This window comes from Cupressus sempervirens, chromosome 3, assembly GCF_028749045.1.
Source record: "Cupressus sempervirens isolate cs-2001-9-10 chromosome 3, ASM2874904v1, whole genome shotgun sequence".
Taxonomy (NCBI): domain Eukaryota; kingdom Viridiplantae; phylum Streptophyta; class Pinopsida; order Cupressales; family Cupressaceae; genus Cupressus; species Cupressus sempervirens.
In genome coordinates, this window is record NC_143120.1 from 906,470,098 (window position 1) to 906,492,031 (window position 21,934).

Here is a 21,934-nt window from a genome sequence, read left to right on the forward strand (position 1 = left end):
TGCAAATTTCACACTATGTTTCTTGTTTGCCTTGGTTATTTGAGCCTTTGTCATATCAGGTTTCACTTGCGCTAGGATAGATTCTCTGATCTCCCTTTCCATCTTTAAACAATAATGTCATTTATTCTCAACTATCTCATATAGTTTCTTTGGCATAGTATTATCAAGCTCTAGAGGTGTGTTTTTAAATTCTGTCATCATGGCATACATAGATTCCTCTATTTTATTTTTCTCTTCCATACTAAGCTTATTGAAATTTAGATACTTTAAATCATTCAAATCTACATTTTTAATCTTATTACACAGTTTATCAATTGCAGATTTGGGAGGATGGCTTACCACTTTAAACTGGTTGATCTCCTCAGATTCTATCCTCTCTTCATCATTTATATGTTGGATACAACTATTCAATTGTGTGTTGTCTTTGATGTTACACAAATTTTATATCAGTTATTAGATAGATTCTACCAAGCTCAGTTGGTCAGCAAGGCAAAAGACAAAGTCTATCGAGCTTAGAAGGTTAGCAAAGAAGGTTTACAGTGTCTACCGAGCATTCTCAGGCTTTACCTTGTGTAGACAGTTGTTACTGAGCTTTCAAGGTTAAGCAAGGAAATTCAATTGTTACCAAGCTTACTTGGTCATCAAAGGGAACTATGGTAGAGATAGTTCTTATCAAGCTCTCATGGACGGTGAAGGAAATTCAGTTCTTATTGAGTTTACTCGATAGCCAAAGGATTTTATAGATTTTGTAGTGTTAACCAAGTTGAGATGGTTAACTCAGGAAATTATTTCTAGAAGCAGTGTTGACCGAGCAGGGTCGGCCAATGAAGGATTTCATTGTTTTGTGAAATAAAGTTTATTTGTTTAATGTAATATTAAAAACATTGCAACAAAGTATTAAAAATATTGCATATGAATCAGTACTTAAGGTACATTGAATTTCACTTGAAGTTGTGTTGTCTTTGGCATGCGTTGTCAAAGAGGGAGAGTCTACTATCATATCTTTCTAAAATTTGCAAGAAAGTGAGAGTTTATGCAAGAGGGAGAGATTATTATGAAAGAGGGAGATTACTGCATTTGAGGAGTTTTATGGAATGAATTCTCAAATTTCATTCTGCTATGACATGTTGTGTTGCCATCAATGCCAAAAAGGAAGATTGTTGGATCCAATTGTTCAATTGTGTGTTGTCTTTGATGTTACACAAATGTCATATCAGTTATCAAATAGAGTCTACCGAGCTTAGTTGGTCAGTAAGGCAAAAGACAGAGTCTACCAAGCTTAGAAGGTTAGCAAAGAAGGTTTATAGTGTCTACCGAGCATTCTCAGGCTTTACCTTGTGCAGACAATTGTTATTGAGCTTTCAAGGTTAAGCAAAGAAATTCAGTTGTTACCGAGCTTACTCGGTCATCAAAGGGAAATATGGCAGAGACATTCTTACCGAGCTCTCATGGACAATGAAGGAAATTCAGTTCCTACCGAGTTCACTCTGCAGCCAAAGGATTTTGCAGTGTTAATCGAGTTGAGATGGTTAACTCAGGAAATTATTTCTAGAAGTAGTGCTTACCGAGCAAGTTCGGCCAATGATGGATTTCATTATTTTGTGAAATAAAGTTTATTTATTTAATGTAATATTTGTAGTCAATTGATGTATGGTTTATTGGTAAATGTAACTTGTGAATGAGCCCACTTGATAATCTGAATGGTATATATAAGAGGTCAAGTTGCGAATTCTAAGTGTGTGATGGATTTGATGTGATATGAATGTGAAGGAGGACTGATTATTGTGAGAGCGAATTTTGAAGGATGATTAGAGATCATTGAGGAGTAGCAAAGCTATATTTGATAAAGGAGGATCTAATGGTACAGAATAGAGATCTGTAATCAACAAATTTAGTTGCATCATATTCAGGTCAATTCATTGTTACTTTCTAACCATTGTACCAGTGATTTCAAAATCTCTTAACAGAGTTGGTTTAACAGCCATTTTGTAATGCCTCTAATAAGGTGATAGTTTAGTTGAATTGTTCTAAAGAACTCTAGCAAGGCCACTTCTAACAGGGTGATTAAATCCTTTAACAAGGTCACACCTAACAGTGTGTATTGTAACCTTTAACAGGGTTGGCTCCTAACAGGGCTCACTTCAGAAGAATGAAAATTGGTAGCTAGTTACTTGGTGATTTTTCCCATATTGGGTTTCCACGTTAAATCTGGTGTCTCTTGTGTTCATGTTATTTACTTTTGCATGCATGCTAATAATTATGAATGCTTAAAGATCAGTAACAAGTTAATTTACCAAGTTACAACATTTTGTGAAGTGTTTACCGAGTATCAACAGTAGCTAGCTATCTAAGACATCTAAGGAATCAAGATTTGTTTTTGTGGTAACTGATTCACCCCCCCTTTTAGTTACTTCATCTATAATTCCAATAATTGGTATCAGAGCTTTTAGTGCTTTTAGGAAAATATTTCAAGGATCTAAGCTAAAGATCAAGATGTCTTACAAGAGGGAAATTCCAAGACTTAATAGGGACAACTTCTCAGCATGGCAGGGATTAATGAGACTTCATATGGCTTTTATTGGTGATTAAGGGCTAAAGTACCTTGATAAAAAATATGTAGAACCTATTGGTACATTATTTGTCAATGATATTACTGAAAAGAAGACTCACAACAACATGATGATAGATATTGCATCTACTCTAAGTTATGAAGAATTTGATGACATCAAGGATTGCAAAACTACCTTTGAAATGTGGAACAAGCTAAAAGAGATCTATGGAGGTGATGATAATGTGAGAAGAGATAAAGCAGAAATTTTGAGAGGACAATTTGATCAGATGAGGATGAGAGAGGATGAAAACATAGAAAAATATGTTGAAAGAGTTAAAGCAAGTGTTAGTACAATCAAAGCATCTGGAGGAGATATCAAAGAGGAAACAGTTATAAGAAAAGTTCTCAGAACACTACTTCCCATTTATGCAATAAGAGCTTCTGCAATTCAAGAAAGAAGATGCGAAGCAGATCATAAGATAAATTTAGAGGCCATAGTTGGAAGATTGACTGCATTTGAGCTGGACAACTATGATAATTATGTTTCAGCTGCCAAGAACACTGAATCAGTATTTGAAGCCAAGCTTTCACTCAAAGAGAAAGGAAAGAAGATAAAGGATCCTCAGTCAGATAGTGATGAAGAATCAGAACAGAGTTCAGACAATGATCTTGAGGTGGTTGAAGCTCTGCTAGCAAGGAAATATTCAAGAGGCAAAGGGAAATACAAAGGTAAGGTTCCTCTAATATGTTTTTCTTGTGAAGAAATTGGACATATCATTGCTAGGTGCCCAAATAAGCAGAACAAGGATGAGAAGAAAGGTCACAAGTGTAATGACAAGAAAGACTTCAAATCATTCAAAGATAAAGGTAAGAAAACATGTTTCATGGCTAAAGATTCTAATGATTTTGATGATGAAGAAGAAGACAAAATTGTTTACATTGCTGTAAAGGATGAGTTTGATAATGATGAGGAAATGACACTTATTTCTCGTGTGAGCAAAAATAATACTCGGATTATAGATAGTGGTTGTTCTCATCACATGACTAGTGATAAAACAGAGTTTGAACATTTTGAAGAATATGATGGTGGCAATGTGAGATTTGGTAATAATGAACCTTATTGCATAAAAGGAAAAGGAAGAATCTCACTGACCAAAGAACTTGTATGTAATAATGCATATTGGGTAGAAGGACTAAAACACAATCTGTTGAGTGTGGCAAGGCTACTCAATAATAGATTCAAAGTAGAATTCATACATGGAAAAGCAAGACTGTTGGATGGCAAAGGAAAGTTGATTGGATTAGGCACTCAAACTAAAAGTAATTTGTTTTATCTTGAACTTGGTGAATGTTCATGTCTTATTGCTCAAGTTGAAGAAAGTTGGTTATGGTATAGGAGGTTGTGTCATGTGAACTTTGATAACTTGGTGAAAATAAGTAAATTCAAGAAAGTAAGAGGCATTCCTAAAATAAAGAAACCTGAGGTTGGTCTATGCAAGAATTGTCAAATTGGCAAGATGGGAAAGACTAGCTTTAAAAGCAAGAACTATCAGTTTGAAGAAATTTTAGAAATTATGCATACTGATTTGTGTGGACCTATTGGCATTGAAATTTATACTTGTGAAAAGTTCTTCATTCTTTTTTTTGATGATTACTCAAGAATGATGATTGTCATGTACCCAAGAGAGAAATCAGAAGCATTTGAGAAGTTCAAATGGTATTTGGCCAGAGTAGAAAAGGAAACAAGCAAAAGATTGAAATGTTTGAGGTTAGACAAAGGTGGTGAATTCATTTCACATGAGTTCAATAACTTTTGCATTGAAATGAGAATCAAAAGACAGGTTTCAACACCTGGAACTCCTAAACAAAATGGAATCGCTGAAAGAAGGAATAGATCTAACATGGAAAGTGCAAGAACCTTAATGATTGAAAAGAGCATTGCTATCAAATACTGGAAGGAAGCTATCAGTACTGCAGTTCATACCTTGAACCGAGTACAACTGAAGGACTCATTCAAACCCCCCTATGAGTTATAGTATAGCCACAAACCCAATGTAAGTTACCTAAAAGTATTTGGAAGCAAATGTTACATTTTGAAAGAATCTAGAAAAGGTAAATTTGATGTGAAGGGTGATGAAGGAATATTTTTGGGATATTCTTGTAAAAGTAAAGCATATAGATGTTTTAATTTGTCTACTAACAAAGTCATAGAAAGTGCACATGTAAAAGTTGATGAGTTTGCATAAAGAACTGTAGAAGAAAGCAAAAGAGAACTTGAAGACTTGTTAGTGAACAGATTGTCCTTCAAGAGAATACGTGGAAATCTGACCCTGAATGCCCAAGTGAAAGGACAACTTGACACCAACAGTTGGATAGGTTATTATTAGATTAATAACCTTCCTCTGAATTTTATTGGGTACAACTCCCCGTGCAAGATTTACAGTGAATTAAATGTGAGTTCTTTTACCAGAAAGCACGAAAGGATATCTAACATCTACCTGTAAACACAAAGTAGACGTGAAACCTAAGAACTAAAAAGAAAGGATACAGAATGAAACAGATTACACAAAGTTAACCTGTTGTATACTGCATTACAAAGGATAAAGTTAAAGAATGATTCCCATTCTCCTGAGGAAAAATGAATCAAAGCTTCCAGAAGATCCTGATATCAAATGCATATAGAAAATAGCACATCTGATGCACTTAAAGAAAACTGAAAGCTACAGCAACATAACCATCAGTGGAAAGAAAAAACTACATGGACTCAAAGTTCCAATTTGCAGATTTCTTTCAAACCTCCCTTCTTTAAGATGTAAAAGACTACAAAGATACTTTTACACGTGCAACAGAAAATGAAAACCATCTCTCCTACATTACATTTCAAAATCAAAAGCCTCTTTAATCACTAACACAAAGTTTAGCAAATAAAGCTCTGTTCTGCTCTGTTATGTATTCCTTTCCCTCAAGATTGAAAAATCTCCCTCTGCCCACAGCACACAGTCTGTAGCTTTTGGAAGCCAAAAATGGAACCCCTAATTACTCTGCTGTCCACTTATTTAATCTTTCTCCTTCCCATGACCTTTCAGTTTCATAACTGATTCTTGGAAGTATGCGTTCTTTGAAATCCTCCCTCTTTTTAAACTTTTAATCTTTCTTTAATAAAGATGAGAATTAAGGCTTACGAGGGCTCATATGTTTTCTGACAGGTGGCGTATATAGCTGATGACTCATCAAATCATTCCCTTTAGATTATTGCTCTCAGGTTAATTAATTATTATTATTTTTAAATAAAGTGACCTTTTGGTTTATTTAGACTGATAATCTGCCCACTGTCTGTTGCCACGTGTTTTGTATTTTGCATTGATTTGGAAGATCTTTGTCACCTCTAATTGCTATCTTCATGCATACCAGTGCGGGCTATGAATGATTTCTTTTGGGTGTGAGTACAATCCTTCGAGACATTCTTCGCATTAGCATTTGAATCATCTCTGGTTATATACATCTGATGGAGAGCATGTGTAGGGATTTGTAGAGGCTTGTGTTATTTGGTTCAAAAGAGGAGGTTTATGTTGAGTTGAACCCTTCGCAATCTCTTTTGAATTCATTTCTTGATCTCTTTAACCAAATGAAAAGCTCCTAGGCTAGATCCTGAAACTCGAACTTCGAAACTCTGAAACCTTTAAACTAATATGTATCAAGTCACAAGGAATGTGGGAAATTCTGAGCTTTTCCTTCTGAACCTTGAATATCTAAGAATCTGGGCCATGAGGTTACATTTCCTTGAAAGAACTTTGAAGATTCACCATGATAGTATTTTACTCTTTGACTGAGGAGCATATCCAAACTATGACCTCTGAACTTTTGCACTGAACCAATGAACTATCGAACCAGTTTGAACTATTGAAACACTTCGAACCACTGCATATGAACTTCATCTTAATTTGCACCCTTGCACTATCTTGAAGTCATGGGACTAACAAACTGAACCTGGCGAATGCATTGAGACAGAATTCTGAACTTTTCTAACCGTTCTGCATTTTTTAACTGAATTGCTTTGAACTGTCGAACTACTTTGAACTACTTCGAAGTGGTTCAAAGAGGTTCAACCTCTGAAACTGAAAGTTTAAAATCTGAGACCACCTTGGGTACTAACAAGACTATAGGAGATTTGTTTTCATTGAACCTAATACAATGCTAGGTACACCTGTCAATCAAAAATCTTCTACTCCAGAGTCTTTTGTAACCGAGTTGCAGGAAGTTCAAACTGAGTCAATACCTACTAAGTTGCAAGGACCCGAGTTGCAAATAGAAGCTACCAAATCAACAGCTACCAAGCCCAAGCAACCAGAACCAGAAGTTGAAACACAAAAGGATAAAAATGCAAGTCATTCAAAAGGAAAGGAGCCTATGCTAGCCAAGTATGTTAGGAAGCATCATGCACTAGATCAGATCATTGGAGATAAATATGAAGGAACAATGACAAGAAGTAACTTGAAAGGCACTAGTTTACTTGTTGATTTTGAACCTAGAAATGTCAAAGATGCATTAGAAAATGAAAGTTGAATTGAAGCTATGAATGAAGAGATAGAGCAGATAGAGAAAAACAAAACATGGACTCTTGTACCTAGGCCTAAAGACAAAAATGCGATTGGAACTAAGTGGGTATTCAGAAATAAGTTAAATGAAGATGGTAAGGTGTCAAGGAACAAAGCTAGACTGGTATGCAAATGATACTCTCAAGAAGAAGGTATAGACTACGGAGAGACTTTTGCTCCTGTTGCAAGATTTGAAGGTGTCTAAACCTTACTTGCATATGCTGCATACAAGGGATTCAAAGTTTATCAGATGGATGTCAAGTCAACATTTCTCAATGGCATACTGGATGAAGAGGTTTATATTGACAGCCTAAAGGTTTTGTTGATCCAGACAAGAAGGACATGGTCTGCAAATTACATAAAGCATTGTATGGTCTGAAACAAGCCCCTAGAGCATGGCATGAAAGACTACATAACTATCTTATTTAGATTGGTTTTCAAAGAACTAATGATAACAATAGCTTGTACATCAAGGAAGGACCAGATAATAAGATTGTTTTGGCAGAAATATTTGTAGATGATACTTTGTTTACAGGAAATGATGATCTTTGCAAAGAATTTTCAAAACAAATAAACAAGGAATTTGAAATGTCAATGTTTGGTGAGATCAAATTCTTTGTTGGTCTTCAAATTCAATATAATAAGAAGGGCATCTACATCACTCAATCTAAATACATCAAGGAGATACTGAAAAAGTTTGGTATGGAACATTGCAAACCAGTTGGGACTCCTATGTGTACTGGATTGAAACTTACCAAGGATGATGAATCAGAGGAAGTGGATTGGACATTGTATAGATCTATGATTGGAAAGTTGCAGTATGTAGTGCATACAAGGCTAGACATTGCTCTTGTAGTAGGAATTGTATCAAGATTCTCAAAAAAGCCAAAAGAAAATCACATGATGGCAATCAAAAGGATCATGAGATACTTGAAAGGAACTGAAAATTATAGATTATGGTATAAACTTGGAGGAAATCTAGATTTAAAAGTGTTTACTGATGCAGATCGGGCAAGGAATGTTGATGACAGAAAGAGTACAAGTGGAGGAGCTTTCTTTCTTGGAAAGAGGTCTATTTTTTGGACAAATAAAAAGCAAAATTGTACATCCCAGTCCACAGCAGAGGCTGAATATGTTGTATCAGCAGTAAACTGTTCAAACATTGTTTGGTTTAAACAGTTTTTGGAAGGTATGAAGCAAGAAATCAAAGAACCTGTTGTTATGTTTTGTGACAATACAAGTGCAATTAACATATCTAAGAATTTAGTGATGCATTCTAAAACCAAGCATATTGCTATAAAGTATCACTTTGTTAGAGAATTGATGCAGGATAAGGAGATCAGACTGGAATATGTCCATACAAAGGAACAAATTGCTGACATATTCACAAAGCCTTTACCTAAAGATGCATTCTTGTATCTAAGAGGTAAGTTAGTGGTCATTCCCCTATTAGAAGCTCACTAAAATACAATTTTAGTGATGCATCAACATGAACATAATTCAAGATCTATCAATTGATGCAACAAAGTATTAAAAACATTGCATATGAATCAGTACTTAAGGTACATTGAATTTCACTTGAAGTTATGTTGTCTTTGGCATGTGTTGTCAAAGAGGGAGAGTCTACTGTCATATCTTTCTGAAATTTGCAAGAAAGTGAGAGTTTATGCAAGAGGGAGAGATTATTATGAAAGAGGGAGATTACTACATTTGAGGAGTTTTATGGAATGAATTCTCAAATTTCATTCTACTATGACATGTTTTGTTGCCATCAATGCCAAAAAGGGAGATTGTTGGATACAATTGTTCAATTGTGTGTTATCTTTGATGTTACACAAATGTCATATCAGTTATCAGATAGAGTCTACCGAGCTTAGTTGGTCAGCAAGGCAAAAGACAGAGTCTACCGAGCTTAGAAGGTTAGAAAAGAAGGTTTATAGTGTCTACCAAGCATTCTCAGGCTTTACCTTGTGCAGACAATTGTTGTTGAGCTTTCAAGGTTAAGCAAAGAAATTCAATTGTTACCGAGCTTACTCAGTCATCAAAGGGAAATATGGCAGAGACGTTCTTACCAAGCTCTCATGGACAATGAAGGAAATTTAGTTCTTATCGAGTTCACTTTGCAACCAAAGGATTTTGCAGATTTTGCAGTGTTAACCGAGTTGAGATGGTTAACTCAGGAAATTATTTCTAGAAGTAGTGCTTACCGAGTAGGGTCGGCCAATGATGGATTTCATTATTTTGTGAAATAAAGTTTATTTATTTAATGTAATATTTGTAGCCGATTGATGTATGGTTTATTAGTAAATGCAACTTGTGAATGAGCCAACTTGATAATCTGAATGGTATATATAAGAGGTCAAGTTGCGAATTCTAAGTGTGTGATGGATTAGATGTGATATGAATGTGAAGGAGGACTGATTATTGTGAGAGCGAATTTTGAAGGATGATCAGAGATCATTGAGGAGCAAAAAAGCTATATTTGATCAAGGAGGATCTAATGGTGCAGAATAGAGATCTGTAATCAACAAATTCAGTTGCATCATATTCAAGTCAATTCATTATTACTTTCTAACCATTGTAGTAGTGATTTCAAAATCTCTTAACAGAGTTGGTTTAACACACTAGTGCATTTTACCCTAAATTTAGACCAAAAATTTTGACTAAGTATTTTAAATGGGTTCGTTGGTCAATTTATAAAGCTTTTTTTTTTTTAATAACATGCCCGTGTTGGTCGAAATTGCGACCAATTATTTTGGTCAGAATTGCGACGCACACCACAGCATAAAACAAAACAAAAAAAAGAGGGCAAAAATATATCACATTTCATTTGGTGCGAGGGTTCTAGAGTATTCACGAGAAGTGCGAGTTAATGGTATGTCTGGAGAATAGAATATAAGGGTGGGCTTAGGACGAGATCAAACAAACAAGCATTCAGATGCATGCAGAGGGATGATTGATTTCGTTGAATGCCTTTGAGTTTGCATGCACAGTCACCGTTGGTTCTCGATTTTGATGGTTTGCGAGTGCCATCTATTTTTAGGCATAGAATTGTAGGGAAATCCCTAGAATGCTTCTTGATGTGCCAGTGGTCGACCTCCATTGACCCACCCAATCATATTACGTATATAATAAAAGGTGGCATTGCATTGAACTCTGTTGATATATGATAAATGGTCCCAGGTGGCCTACCCTACTAATATATCACATTTCATTTGGTGCAAGGGTTCTAGAGTATTCACGAGAAGTGCGAGTTAATGGTATGTTTGAAGATTTGATATGGTTTTGTCAAGCACTTCAACTCCTTCACTTCCAACATTTTGCTCACATGAGGGCATAGATTTTCAAGGGGGGTTCCAGAAGAGAGGACTCAACATTGTGTAGGGACCATTGTAACAAGTAAAAGTTTAGTGGCATATATGATAATAGGTTTTCTCTACCGCGACATTGTGTAGGAACCATTATAACAGGTAAAATTTTAGCGCGTATATGATAATAGGTTTTCTTTACCATGACATTGTGTAGGGACCATTGTAACAGGTAAAATTTTAGTGGCATATATGATAGTAGGTTTTCTTTACCACAACATTGTGTAGGGGACCATTGTAATAGGTAAAATTTTAGTGGATTATGTGTTTGTGTTTGATTTGAATGGAGACATAAAAATAGTTGATAGAGTCAAGGCCCTTGAACAAGGTTTTTGTTTGGTTAATTATGTATGAAATCCTTGTGTCTGAGGTGTAGGGTTAACCCACTAAGGGAATTTCCCTCTCATTTGCTTATAGGCCCTCCAGAACTGGTGGAAATTAGGAAACTAATATGCTAACTACTTTGAGATTTGGATATGAGTTGAACTAGATTTCAACAACCCACTCCCTACCATGATGAATGGTCAACTAGAGAACATATTGTGGTAACAAAACCTTGATTATGAGGATGCACAATTTAAATGTTTGGATTGTGAATATGGACACTTAGCTAGGGATTCACTCATTGAAATGCTTAAAACTGCCTATCTATCTTGAGTTCAACCAAGATGCAAACCCTTTCCCAGCCTAGAATCAGGTAGAAACTACCTTTAAAGCATTGCATTCAAACGGATGTATCAGTTCTTGAATAAGGTTTTGTCAGGAAAGAGTAAAATGAAAAGGGGGCCGATGAACTGGCCATAACAAAATTTGATTTGAGTTCTAATTTTCAGTATCTTATTTGTGTGTATCGAGAATTTTTTCTATGTTTATAGCTAGGGGACTAAGGAAAGTGGTCCCGACCTTAGCCTCCATGATTGTGAAGGCAATTCCTTCTAAGAAAATGATAATCTAGCAATTCAATTCTGCTTAGGTTAACATCCATTTTCTTTCACATTCTTCGCAATTGTTCATGCATGTAAAAGAAGGCAACTAATGAACTTTTGGGGATTCAAGATGACACCCTAGCTATCAATTCTATATATAGAGAATCTAATGGCTTATTCAAAATATGTTGCATAGTAGATAGTAAAGAAGATGACTTTAAAAAAAGCTATTTTATGCATAAACATGAAAGAATCATACAAAAGAGTAAATATGATCAAGTAAGAGGAAGGTGGTCAAGAGATTGTGGAAAATTTGCTAATGTTCATAGCCAGAGGAATATAACCAAACCTTTACTTGCTAGTCTATAAATATTACACTCCATGCACCTATTAATACTATCATGCCTAAATCTATAATGGGATGAAATTTTTGGTAGAACTACATCGAGACTCAAATAAATTTCTACAAATAACTAGGATTACACTTCTCCATATTGTCTGAGAACCATGTTTAGAATGCATCCTTATATGTTGCTTTCCCATTTACTTGTAACACCATCAAATAGGGTTGTGGACACAAAATTAAACATTCATCATGCAATGTTGCAAACATTCACAAAAGATCACGGGAATGGATGATCCTTCAAAGATGACAGAGTTGGACGTTACTGAGCATCTAGAGATGGAGTTGTCATTTCTTGTTGAATTGAGTTGCCTAGAGAGAATTACCACTAACTCTTCTGAGAAGTTTTATATGATAATATTTTCAACTTCAGTCTTTAGTCTTCACAGTCACAGTGCAGTGGTGCAGAAATTTGGATCTGGTGGCAAGGATAGGAAATCTTCCAAAACTTGCAAAGCTATACATTATTGAGTGTCTTCATGTTAAGAACTTGCCTATACTCTATGGTCTAAGTAGCCTAGAAACCATTACAATTGATGGATGCAGGAAGCTTAATCATCTAAAGCCAATTGATGGTGGGATTTCATAAGGGGTGTGAAGTAGCTTTAATATGAACCATTTGGTGCACTTGTGGATATTAGATTGTTTGGTGCTTGAGGAGCTTCCCTATTTTGCATGTCAAACTTGTTTGGAGGGGATTCAAATAATCAAATGTATAAAGCTATTGAAAATAACTATTCTTTTTGGTGTAAGGAATCTTGAAAGGATTGAAATTAATGGATACGAGAAGCTTAATCACCCCTAGGTGACTGATAGTGATTGTGCAATTACAGAAGAAGTCTCAAGTAGCTTTGACACAGGTCATTTATGATAGCTGTGGATATCAGATTGTCTAGAGCTATCTTGCTTTGCACATCTAAGTTGCCTGGAGTGGATTCACATATTCAGGTGTGAAGCCAAACAAAATAACATTTCAAATGTCCTTGAACAATCTTTAATTGGAGTCCTTTAAGGAACTTATAAGTGTATCAAAAATATTCCATTCGAAGAGTCTAGTAGAATTAATTATATCTAAGTGCCGGTAGCTTGAGCCTGATTTGTGTCTTGAGGGTATGGACTCTCTCCAGAGTATTAAATTGTGATGGTTGTGCGAAGATGATTGTTATTGATTCTTGTGAGAAGTTGCAACATTTTTGCCAATGACACTCATCAAACTCAGAGTGTGTAGGTACAAGAAATTGAAAATAGTCACAGGAATTGGCAATCTTACAAAGTTAATAAACATGTGCATTGGTGAGTGTCTCGAGCTTGAAGAGCTACCAATTCTCACTGGACTGGGCTACTTGAAAATTATTAATATTAAGCTACTTGGATTTTCAAGACCATAATCATCTTAATTGAAATCTTAACTTCTACACATAACTTGTCCTTGATTCTTGTTGCCACAGAGATATCTAAGATCTCTAGACATGAACAACCTCTAAATATCATCTCCTCTTCTTACAAGAAATCAATCACAAGATAGTATGAAATTTCACACATCAGAATCCTTTAATACTCATCCAAGATAGTCTCATTTAAATCTACAACCTTGTATAAGACAAATCTGTCCTAAAATTCACACCAATCTCGTCCTCCCTCCCAAGCTCCTTGATTCAAATTATCTCTTTGATGATTGTATGTCAAATAAACCAGGCTTGTTGCTCACTCATCCTTTGAGATCTTCAAATTGATGTTACATTTGTATTTTCCAAATCTACCATCATGACCTGAGCAAGCTGGGTTGATACAAATCTTTATGCTCATTTCACCCAAGCAAGTAGGCAGAGTACTTTCTTTGCATGTTCAAGAGATAGATATTTAGAAATCTCCTTAGATAATCATTGTCCCGATATTATCAATGAACAAAATGAACTTAGAAGATGATTAAGAACTATAATAATCCTTGTTATATTAAAAAATTAAGCCAACATCAAGTCCACTCTAATTAGATAAAATATTATACTTCTCAGTATATCACAAAGTCTAGATACAACTCTTGCCAATACTTCACCCTTCACAATATAAGAATAATGATTAAAACTCACTTAAGAGTAGTAATAAGATTCTATTGAAGAGTACTGATCATTTAATAAAAAATCTCTTCAAAATGTATCTGTACATGGATATCTATTTGTGTGGCAAATTACTATAGTTTCGGGATGTGTTTCAACTTTCTTCCCCAAGCTAAGAGAGTTGATCAATAGGGGAAGGGAGCTTATGATGATCTGGGAATAGAAAACAAATCAAAAATTTGAGGAGTTCTAGGTCCATCATTTGCATTTTGTATTTGCTTCTTCTGGTTTATTTGCGTTTTGTTTGTGCTGGTAATTCAATTTATATATCTTTTGGTTTATATGTTAGTTCTTTGATGTTTTGGAAGGATAGTCTAAGGTTTAGTGGGGTAGTGTTTTTGGCTTCTTACAACTCAATATTGTAAAGAAGTATTGGATCCATGTGTTTCTCACCTATTGTAAATGAGTTATTGGAAAAAAAATTATTTAATTTCAAATCACACTAAACATATTTAATCACATCAATCATCTTCTTTGTGAAATTGAAAATTAATATTAGAGAACACTAACAGTTTTCAGTCTATTGTCGAGTTTAGAAGGCATAATCACCTATACAAAATTAATATGGTCAGTGTGCCAGTATTGGCTGTAGACAGCAATTGGGGCAAGGTCTCCATAAAATGCCTTGACTCACCCACCAAAGTGTGGACCTTGATTGGTAGGGTGAGTCCAATGTACAATATATTTGCATTAACCAAAGTTGCCCATGTTTACATTTTGATCTATTTAAACCATTTGCAATGATGTTTTATTTGTAGCTAAATGGGCCCTTAGTTTCATGGAATAATCAGATCATTGAAGAGACTGAACAATTAAGAGACTTTGGGTATCGATTGGTTTACATTTGCCCCTTGGAATTTGGTCTAAACTATTCCAAAATTAATTAGATTCTTTGAATTGATGAAAGTATTTCTTCTTATGATTAACGTCATATAGATGCTTGTGTTGGAGACTTGATTCTCTAAATTGATGAAAGTATTTCTTCTTATGATCAATGTCATATAGATGCTTATGTTGGAAACTTGGTGCTTAATAGTGTAATTTTACCTTGAGTTTGACATTACATTACCACTTCAGCACATACTCTCTGGGATTGTCTTATCACACTGATGGATTACTTCTATTTTAAAAATTTGAACTAATAATGCATTTTTTCCCTTTTTATGCCAATTCTTATTTTGTGAAGTTTGCATGTAGATTTTGTTGTTATTTTTGCATGCCTTGGAGACATCAATTAGTTGCATTCAATATTGTAATGAAGCTTTTAATGATATGATTGCTCACTAGATAAGTGGATTACTGAAACAAAAAGACCAAAATATTGTGTGTTTTCATTTGGGTGGCTTTGAAGATTAAATGTTATTTAAAAAGTAATAACCTTATTTCTTGACAAGAGTATGTATATAACCATTAAAAATATTTGGAACTATATTTTGGATTAGAACTAAAATTAACATTCACATCTTCTTCGATTTTAAAATTTCGAATTTATAATATATGATTTTGATATCCTTCACAATCAATTAATACCATAAATTTGTCTTCAATCCAATCTGAACTATTACTATACTTTTGTTCTACTTCTTTTTACATCAACTTATCGTGGAAATTATAATCAAATATTGATGGTATTCTTTTTATATAAATTGGATAAGTGGCACTGGTGGAAGTTAAATAATCAACAACTCTTTTCTTTTCAAAATAGAGTTCAAGTTTCATTGCATCAAAGTCTACTTAAATAATAGGAGCTAAGAAATTGAAGATAGTACCTATGCCTTTCGAAGTCAAGTTGCCCTATAAAATTTGACATATAATACCAAATTGAGCATATTGATATTTTGACTAGTCACTATAATTCTTTGTATCAAAATGTGTCACAGAACTAGTAAGCATTCTATTTCTTTTAGAAAGTGAAATTCTCTTACCATATGCAACAAGACATCACCTTTGAATTGATTTCTCTAATGAATGGTCTTTAGAACCTTCTTGTTAAATTCAACCAAATATAAGTTAAGTTTTTTGGGTATTCTACCATCTTCATTACTTTTGAAGAACAAATATTAGTTTTGTTCAACGTTAAGTGAGCTTTATTTGTCTCCAAGTTTGTAAAATTATCGTCCATGCGAAGTATGTGAAAAATACTTTGTTTGTGCTAGATGTTTCCCTATAATGTTTGGATTTTTAGGTTCTCTAAGCCATATCAAAGTGGTTGTTTGATGTTACAAGTGATTTTAGATCTCATATATTACTTAAAGCTCTGACTGTTCCATACACTCCTTTGGTTCTGACTGTTCCAACATAGAGACCTTCAAAATGACTTAAAAACCATGAGCTTACAAAGCAACTACACTCTATTTGTATCCTTATCACTCCAAATCATCAACAGAGTCATGATTAATCTCATCTATGAAGCGCATTAAAAGCTAAGGATTTAGAGTGATTCTGTCATTTCATTTTTTTCCACATCTTGTTCGAACCATATATTGTAATCTCATCTATGAAGCATATTAAAAGCTAAGGATTTGGAGTGACTCGTATACAATTCATTTTTTGTCATTCATTATATGGTTTGAACAAGTGTGGAAAAAAAATAGATTTTTATTATGAATTTTATGTTCAACAATCTATGTTAAACTTTTCAGATGTTAGACATCCACACCCTGGAGAAGATTCTAGCCCATTAATAGCGGTAGTAGGTTTTCAATATAGATCATTTTTTGTTGTTGTTCTAGTTCACACAATTCATATGAGAAATGATTATCTTAATATTTTGGGAATTTGGTGCAAATGTCAGGTGGTTGCATCCCAAGACTAGCCTGAAGTCACAAAGAATTAACTTGGGGAAAACTTTTACAAATTCACACACCATAGATTAGGGATGTGTTCTGAATTACTAAATGACGAAGAGGAGAAAACACTCTAGAGCACAATTTCTACATTGATTATTAGGAAATTCAAATGATTATTTCACTTTGATTCTTTGCAGGGAGCTACTAATTTCTTTTCGCAGAGCAACAGGACAAAAGCCTCTGCGAATCATATTTTATAGGTAATTTATTTCATTTTGATTGGTTTTTGTGGTGAGATTTAGTTATGCATTTCTTATGTCTCCTTACTAACAACTTTGGTATTTATTCAAAGATGGTGTAAGTGAAGGACATTTTTACCAAGTTCTACTTTATGAACTGGATGCTATTCGCAAGGTTGGTTTCCTAATACTCACTATAGTACTTGCTATTCAATTGAGATAGACACAGCTCATTAGTTAGTTTGTATTCTCTTTGGATTTTGTTGATGGTGTAAGTGAAGGACAGTTTTACCAAGTTCTACTTTATGAACTGGATGCTATTCGCAAGGTCAGTTTCCTAATACTCACTATAGTACTTGCTATTCAATTGAGATAGACATAGCTCATTAGTTTGTTTGTAGTCTCTTTGGATTTTGTTAAAGAAGACAGCTGAATGCTATATGAACTAAAAGTTATGTGGTGTCTATAGGCTTGTGCATCTCTTGAGCTAAATTACTAGCCCTAGTGACATTTGTTGTTGTTCAAAAGCGACACCATACTAGACTATTTGCAAACAACCATGCAGATAGGCATTCTATAGATAGACGTGGGAACATCTTGCCAAGTCTTCAGTACATAATAAAGCAACTGAATTTCATAAAAAATAAAATTGATAGTTGATTTGTTTAAATATTGCCCATCAAAAATTACTTAGTACATCTCATCTTTTTTTTTTGCACAGGAGCTTGTAGTTCTGAAGAATTTGATAGTGAAGAATTTGAAAAGGATATTGTAGCAAAGGTATATTTGGTGTTCTTTTTAAAGTGAAAATGTGACTGGAAATTTTGTATATTTTCATATTTCACATGCAAAAAGGTCAAATTATAAATAGAGGTGAAGCTATATGGATTTAAGTTTCTTCTTCATTATTTATAATGCTCTTGATTCCTCCTTTGTAGCTGTAAAAATACTTGTTTATTTTCACCTTTCCAGATACCCTTTACCAGGTTCTTCAAGATTCCAAAATATCTTGGGCTGACCCCACTCTAGCATGTCCTAACTCCTACTTGGTTTACAGACCTAACTCCTTTCTATATGTGTCTTCCTCTTACTACTCCATCTACAGGTTGCAAACAAATCATCCTTCTTCCACGAACGAGTCATTCCATTCAAGAAAGACCATGTCTGACGATATCAACGCACAAAAAAATAGGGAGACAATTGCTAGCCCGTGGTCTAACTTAAAAAGAAAAGGTGATGGAAAATGTTATTGTCCTTGCAAAATGTGTTAGGGCTCAAAGACTCGAAGATATCTAATCACAACAGCTGAGCAACATTGTAGGCAACATGGTCACATTGAAGGGGGAAACGGATATCGCCCATTGGTATGTATTTTAATAGTTTATAAATTACATAAGACATGATTTGATGATGACATCATGGTCATGGTTAATATAAGGTCATCATTTTCATATAGGTCGACATCCCTGAGTTTCATGTTATGGACCATGACAATTCAAAGAATGGGGATTTCCAAACGAGGGAACATGGAGGTGTGAACATTGAAGTAGAAGGTAATGATACCATGGAAGAAGACCAGGATGATGAAGATCACGATGATCAAAATGATCAAGATGATCATGATGATCAAGATGATGATGATGATGATGATGATGCAGAGCTTGATGTGCCTTTACTTGAGAAGGCACACCAGTCCCTATATGAAGGCTCCAAAACAATTATTCTTGCCACTGTATTGTTGTTGGTGAACTTGAAGTTTATGAATGGTTTATCCAACGTGGAAATGACATGTATGTTAAGGTATGCCATCTTCTTTCATTATTTTACTTGTAGTTCCCTTACAATTAACATTGGGTTCGTGTAGCAATTAATATTCTTTAAATTAACAAACTATATTTTTGGTTATAGGTTGATAGGTGAGTGTTTGTTACCACCATCAAACATTCTACCTCACTCATACTGAGAATTATCTGCCATCATGAAAGATATTGGAATGGAGTATTAAACAATACATGCATGAGAGCTATCGGATTTCCACAATCCATCAATGTTGAGATTTGCTATCTGGATTTGATTGTGTAACCAATTTTTTTACATCAACGTTTCGGATCACACTCTATGATCCATCATCAGGATGCATACAATAGAAGAGAAGGATGATGATGGATCATGGAGTGTGATCCGAAATGTTGATGTAAAAAAATTGGTCACACAATCAAATCCAGATAGCAAATCTCAAAATACATGCATGTTCGAACGATCATATTATATATCATAAACAACATGAATTTGCAACACAATTCCCTACTTGTCATATCAGTAGATATCAATAAGATCGATTAACAAAAAAGGTACCTCGCAAGGTTCTTCGGCATATTCCCATTATTCCACGTCTGCAACGATTATTCAGGTGCAATAGCTTGGCACAATTTATGGATTGCCATGCACGCAATAGAAGTATGCAAATGCCTACAGATGGTTGGGCATTTAAGGAAATAGAGGAAAAATGGCCACACTTTAAAGAAGAACCTCGTAATCTCAAGCTTTCATTGGCAACATATGGTGTCAATCCTTTTGGAGAGATGAGATCTACTTACTCGATGTGGCCTGTTTTTGTTATCAACAATAACATACCTCCTTGGTTGTCCATAAAGAGAGAGCACATAATGTTGACACTAATTGTTCTAGGTATTTTTTGATTTAGTGGTCATCTAAATTAATTTATTATTACTAATCCATCAAATGGTCATAATAATTGTGTAATGTTTTTGTTCATTCAACTAGGTAAGTACCAAGTTAAAGATATCAACGTATATATTGAACCCCTTATCGACGAGTTGATGGTGTTATGAAATGGGGTTACTATGTATGACATCTATAGACCAATAGGACAAAGACAATTTCAATTTCATGCAATGCTTGTATGGACAATACACGATGCCCCTGGGCTAACACATTTTTGTGGTATGTTCTCTTCTTGACACCTCTTTTTTGGTATGTCAAAGTTAACACATTTAATCCAATTATACACGATCTTGTAGGTCTTCGGACAAAGGGAAAATTTGCATGTCCAATTTGTGGTCCAAAGACGAAATTTTGTCATTCAAAAAGTTTAAGAAAGCAAGTGTTCGATGAGAATAGACACTTTTTGCACAGAAATCATAAGTATCGAATTACTGAAAAACATCTTTTCAATGGGAAAGAAGAGACTATGTCAAAGCCATAGAGAATGACACCTTGCCTATGGAAGTTGGCATACAATAAAATAAATCATCGAGGTAATGTCATTCCATCTTATGCTTTTTGTTTCAAATTTATATTTCAATATTGTGTTTTGTTTACTGATGATGTGATTGATGCTTGTGAAGGTCATCAAGGCATCAATGACCAACTTCCAAAAGGACTAAAAATTTATCCTATGCAATTTACTAGGTTGTCGTACTATGAGAAACTCCCAATTATGCATATGTTTGATCCTATGCATATTGGAAAGAATATAACAAAGACATTATGGAAAATCTTGGATGGAAGGCGTGACAAATATCAAATTGTCAAAACTTGTAGTGACATTGAAGAATCCAACCATGCAATGAAAAATGGCATTTGAACAAATAAAAATGGAGACCAGATTGATACAAGTGCCCTTAGTTGGTTATTATCAGAGCAACAGAGCAATGCTATAAAATAAGTCATAAAAAAATACGATTTCCCACAGGATTTGCTGCGAACAGAAATAATCTCATATCAAGGAAAAGTGAATTTGGGCCAGGGTTGAAAACACACGATTGGCATACATTTATTAAGGTAATTCATGTTATTTTGTATTCACTATATATTTATATACTGCATGTAGTTTTAATTACATTCTTTTATAAAATATTGACAAGATCATTTTACACATATTGTAGTATGTTCTACCTCTATCTCTCCCACACCACTTCGCCAACAATGTCGAATAGGCTATATATGATCTTGGAAAATACATGAGGTGGTTTTCATCTAAAGAAATCAATAAAGAAGATATAAAATATTAGAAGAGAAAAATTCCTCTTCTGATGTGTGAAATGCAAAAGTGTCTACCTCCAAGTTTTTTCAATGCACAAGAAGACTACCGCATACATCAAGTTGAGGAGATTAAATTGTGTGGACCTGTACCAACCAGGTCAATGTGGATGGTTGAGAGGCACTTGAAAATTTTGAAAGGCTTGGTTTGATAGAGAGCACATCTCGAGGGGTCTATGGTGGAGGGATATATGGTATACTAGACCATGGTGTACATTAGTGAATATCTTCCTAAGTTTGCAGCAAAGATCCATGTAGATCGTATTTGGGATCCCAACTCAATTAACAAATTTGAAGGGGAGTACTTGATGGGTAAAGGTAGATCGAGAAAAGTGAGAGGTAAATCTAAGATGTTATTGTAGTTAATTAATTCTTATAAATCTTCAATATAAGTTATTTTTAATTGGTGTATTTTTTTGAAACAGGTGGTCGAGAGTGGGATGCAATACATTTGTATATTGTGAACAATCTTGATTAGATGACGAAATGGATTGAACAATGTCAACAAAATGGTTGCTCATTAACATGGGAAGGTGTTGCTTCATTGGTTATAGAAGCTCATCGTAATGGAGATTCCAATGTTATGCCAATGGTAGTTGATCTAATAAAGGGTTTAAAAGGTGGAGAGGTACATAGAAATTTATTAATGATCATAACTTGACATATGTTTCATATCAATTGACGATGCAAATAATTTACACACACTTCAAAAATTGTAGGTCAAGCACCACAAAGCTATGTACTATCATGGCCACAAATTTCGCATAAAAAGGTTGGATGACACAAAGAAAACTTGTGATTATGGGATAACTGCAGTTTTTGAGGTCACCAATATATCATCTAGAAACAACATACATCCTCAACAATCTCAAAATCAATACTATGGC